At 48.0% G+C, this 5,048-nt stretch overlaps 1 protein-coding gene across 1 annotated transcript in view; it reads right to left on the bottom strand.

The window, feature by feature from the left end:
* The window catches only part of DUOXA1 (dual oxidase maturation factor 1), a 9,965-nt gene extending 6,980 nt beyond the window's left edge, over positions 1-2,985 (bottom strand). The window contains exon 1 of the mRNA XM_004687843.2: positions 2,924-2,985. The gene's annotated coding sequence lies outside the window, so the exon portion shown is untranslated. The remainder of the gene's footprint in view (positions 1-2,923) is intronic.
* Positions 2,986-5,048: the final 2,063 nt, after the last annotated feature.

Genomic DNA, 5,048 nt, shown 5'->3' with positions numbered 1-5,048 from the left:
AAGTTCTTATTTTTTAGGAAAGATTACAAAATGTAGGACTTCTTGGTTAATAAGATAAGAAGATTAAGTTTGCTACTAGTAAGAAAGCATGCTATATACCAGAATTTCAAAAATGAATGTTTTCAATATAAAAGTAGATTTATAAGGTAATGCATGTTAGCCAGGTCACATATTAGCATTATTCTTGCATTTGCTGTAAAGGAAGTTCATAAAATATTTTACAAGAATGTCTCATCTCTGTTTACATAGTGCTTCAAAGAAACATTGACAAGTCTTTCTGTATCTCAAGTAGAGAAGAACAATTTTCAAAATGTTTATTAAAGATGACTATAGCAAAAAGACAACCAGTAAATAAAATTTGACTTGTTTACTTTCTTCTATTTCGACTTTGTTTTTCTTAATCTACATTGCCTAATTTAGAGTTTATTTTTCTTAAATAAACTAATGTTTTCCTTAATCTACATTGCCTAATTTCGAGTTTATTTTTCATGATCCTGGTTCTCATTTGAGTTTTCATTATTAAGCTAACAGGGTTATATAAAGAGGTGGGACACCGAAAAAACCTGCTTTTCCTACAAAGGTAGTAGCTGTCCTCAGGAACATCTCCCTGGCTTACCTAGTAGAGTATGACAGTAGAATTTCTTCCAATCAGAAAAAAATCCCATATCAGTATTCTCTCAAACCACTTCTAGCCTAACTACCACTATGACTGATATAAATAAGTAGATCCCTACAATGTACAGTAAGACTTATACCCACAAGTTCCTGTAAATACATAGACACAAGAAGAAGGTAGTTCTTAGTAACCCAGACACCTTGAACCAAAAATCCTTCAACAAAAGCTCCTATAACAAAATCAAGGTGCTTTCTCCCTGAGGCAAGCCAGTCACCCCACTTTGGTACCCTCTTTTCTCACCTGGCCTGGATGTGAGTGACTGGGATGTGACTGTCCTTTCTAGACTTCCCTAAAATACTGAAATGTCTCATGTTCAGCTGTAATTAGACACAGTCACTCTATCCTTGCCCACCTCAGGATAAAGTATGGTTCATACACCCTACTGTGTGTATGAACCTACACACCCATGTGTGTATATGAAGGGTGGGTAAGAAATTAAATTGCAATCTTTAAGACAACTAAACCTAGTAACAGCTCTAGTCTTCAGCATCCAGCGTTATTATGGGCTTTCTTAATGCTCTATGCCATCTATCGTAGCTTGACATGAAGTTTTTCTTGAAGTCTTCCCTCAACCCCCACTCCACCTTTTCTCATTTTCTGGAACCTGTCTGGTAAGGACTGCTAATTCTTAACAAAGGGGAGTAAGTGACACTCCGGTAGTCACCAAAAGCTATGACTGGTGACAGATAGCTACTAGGATGTGGTGGTTTATTTCTCTGGTTGGGGTTTACCCTACTGAAAATTTAGGGCTCTGCCAAGATAAGGAGATCCTGTTTGAAACTTCCACCCTGGCTTCTCCTCTTCAAGAAGGCATGTGTGGGGCTCTCCCTGGTGGCTCAACGGGTTAAAGCACCACATTATGAAGCTCTCCGAAGCCACTGCAGCACAAGTTCGATCCCGGGCCAGGGAGCTGACCCGCATGGCGTGGCAGACCTCTCCTGACCCGCCCGCTGCTCCCCTCAGCAGTGTACTTTGTCAATCTGCCTGTTCTGCTCCCCACTCTGTCTCTGGTGAAGCCTCTCACCGCCCCTGCACCTCTAGACAGTACCCCAATTCTGTATGCATAAAAAATAAATCTTTAAAAAAAAAAATAAGAAGGCATGTGTGGAGGGATATGTCAAAAAAAAAAATGGTGTTGTTCAAATGCTCAAAAGTAGATGACTGGATTAAAAAGATGTAGTACATATACACAATGGAATATGACTCAGGGATCAACAAAGATAAGCTCATGCCTTTTGCAGCAACATGGATGGAGCTGGAAGGGATCAGGCTTAGTGAAATAAGCCCGAAAGAAAAAGAAAAATACCAGATGGTTTCATTCATAGCAGGAGTATAAAGGGCCAGAGGAGAAAATAATGATAATAATGAACAACTATATACCAGAGACATTTATAGGGGTGGAATGGGGAATGGGATAAAAAATGGGGGTGGGGAGTGCACTGGACTGTGGTAATAGCATACGGGTGATTTAGTGATGGAAAGCCCATGGGGATTACAACTGAGATGGAAAAAGGCACAAAAGGATATAAAAATAAATATTATATTATTTTTTTTAATTGTGCTATTAAAAATTTGTGTCGGGCCCTCCCTGGTGGTGCAGTGCTTAAAGCACAGCACTAAGAAGCTAAAGTCACTTCAGCATGAGTTTGATCCCTGCCCCTGATGTGACCCTCAAAGTGACCCAGATGGCACTGGAGTGGCAGACCCCTCCTGACCCACTCAGTGCGACCCTCAGCAGTGTATTTCGACAGTCGGCCTGTTCTGCTCCCCACTCTGTCTCTGGTGAATCCTCTCACCCTCCGCAGCTCTGGCCTGTACCCCAGCTCTGTATGCATAATAAATAAATCTTTTTTAAAAATTGTGTCTCTAAAAGAGAAGCTAAGTAGAGAAATAGAACAGAATCTGAAAAGTGGGAAGCACAGGACTCCCCATTAAAGGGTGAGGTGGGTAAGGAGCCTGGGGTGCTGAATCATACAAGTCAAACTATCCATTAAGCTGGGATAAGGATTAAGTATTTACAAGCCTGTGGCGTTTATGGTCCTATGAAGTTTTCTTGCCTTCTCTTAGTTTCTCATCAAACTTTCTCTTTGAAGAACTCCCACTTAATCTGAACCTGGTCTGGGTCTTCGTAGGATCCCTCAGGGTCCAGGCAGAAGCCAAACTTCAAGAGCCCTCAAAACTCACCCGGATGGTACCCACCCGGCAGTCACATCCCGGCCACTCAACACCCACACCGAAGGTTCCCACCTGAGCCTCCTCCAAACAACGCGTGTGTAGCAGCCGGCACCTTCTGCTTCCGCCAGACGAACCTCACGCGAGGCGCTCCCAGAGGTAGAAGGGAGGGAATCAGGTCCGGACGTCCTGTCACGAAAAGGGCGAGTCCTTTCTCTAGGCCGGGCTCCCTTCCAACCCGCATTCTTCGAATTCATCTAAGGACCAGGCGGTGACCTGACAACCCGGTCTAGGATGCTTCCCCACCTCCTACTCCAGTCGCTAGAAACCTCAGTCCACTTCTGTGAGGTTCGGCAACTCTGACCACCCCGTCCCAACTCCGGCTCCTACGGCTACTGAATGAGAAGGGAAGGGTGAGCGAGAAGAGTACCCCCGCAGCCATCCCTCCGGTCTTCCCCTCCGACCCCCACGCCCAGCACTCCCAGGAACTCCAGCACAAACCTAGGGAACCGATCCCGGGTCTGGCGGGGTGCAAGCGCTGCTGGAGAGCCAGGAGTTCTCACGAAGAATCCTGAGGGAGCGGCTACCACAGACTCTTACAGGGGCGTAGGGCTGGATGGTCTGGGGGCACTGACCAACACTCTTGGTCTGGGAGATCAGATCCGATGGTGTGGAGAAAGTTTGGGGAGCGCCCCCACAGTCCTCCGCCCCCGCCCCGCCGTCCTCCCGAGCCCCAGCGGACCTGGAAAGGCCGACTTGCCCTTTCGTAGTTCACGTGGCCGCACTAGCCGAGCCCTCGACGAGGACCGGCCATCTCTCCGAAGTGGGCTGCACGAGCCGGAGCCGTCTCACCTGGTGTCCCCTCGCAGCGCCTCAGCAAGAGTCGCCGAGCCCGTTTCCACCCCGCCCCGCCCAGCTCAGGCCCGCCCCGCCCCAGAGCTGGGACTCGCAGTGGCGTCTTCACCCCCCACCCCGCCCCGCCTCCTGGGCGCAGAGCTACTGAGGGAGCCGAAGGAGAGCGGCGTCGCGGGCCATCTTCAAGCCTTGCGGGAGCCATTCCGCGGTCCCGCCGCGGGGACGTCGTGGCCGCAGGTCAGAGCGAGGAGGGCTTCTTTGGGGTTCTCCCAGGGGCGGGTGCTGGAAGGGCAGGGCTGCAGGGGAATTGTGTTCCAGTTTCCAGTTCCACCACGTTTTCAAGAGAAGGTGAATTGTAGCCTTGGTCCCCTTACACCTCCTCTGATTCTAGACAGAAGCTAAAATGTGCCCCGTTAGGGCCTATCCTTCACCCCAGTAGGTTTTTGTGTGACAAGAACCTTCAGGACCAGGTATGTTGGGTGATCTGCTTTGCTTGGGCCTAGGGAATGTCTCTGGAGCTCTTCCTGGCACCAACACATCATACCCGACACACAGCTTTAACTTTTCAAGAGTCCAGGCTAAGGGAAACTTCAAGCCCTCTCTTGAGACTAAGTTGGAATCCCTGTGGCCATGATTCATCCTTCCCTCAATCCAGGGTCACCACGCTAGGACTTCACACAGGAAAAGGGGCCTGATGGGGCAAGAACCAGGCAGGTCTGTGTTCTCTCCCTGCCTGGGGCTTCACTACCCTGTGGTAGGCTTGTGCCTTCCTTTCAGGGTTGTTGGACCCATGTTGCTGTGCAAATCTTTGTGGCTGCCCACCTACAAGAAGAGGTTGTTACACATGCCCTCTCCCCGCTTCAGGTGCTCTCACAGCTAGGCCTGAAAGCTCACTGCTTGTCTTTACAGGTTGAGCAGCAAACTGCACAAGGTGTTTGGATTGGGAGACAGACATAATGGTAGAGGGGAGGGGCAGGAATCTTAGATCAGAGAAGGATCATGGTGTTGCCATCTTAACATGAATAGCCTTTCCGCTTCAACCATCCAGAGCCATGCTTTTCACCACCTATCAAAGGCCAGCATCTGGACTTGGAATGGAGTGGGTGAAACGCTGAGCTTTTGAGTTATGACAGGGTTCAGGTTTGTTTGTTTGTTGTTCTTTTTTTCTTTAATGGAATATAGTGAGTGAGGATGACGTCAGTCCCCACTTGTCCAGAAACCCTGAGGGTTTGGTTGTTGATAAGTTTTTTCCTTTCTCCACTAAATAGTTCCCCAGTTACATCCCATCCCAATCTCCAAATTGCCTTCAAGTAGGATGCCTTTACTATGTTCAGCAGACACAGCC

The sequence above is a fragment of the Condylura cristata genome, unplaced genomic scaffold (assembly GCF_000260355.1).
Source record: "Condylura cristata isolate star-nosed mole 26May11 unplaced genomic scaffold, ConCri1.0 scaffold00023, whole genome shotgun sequence".
Classification (NCBI taxonomy): Eukaryota; Metazoa; Chordata; class Mammalia; order Eulipotyphla; family Talpidae; genus Condylura; species Condylura cristata.
The sequence above is the reverse complement of the archived record's forward strand: the minus strand, read 5'-3'. Positions and strand labels throughout refer to the sequence as shown.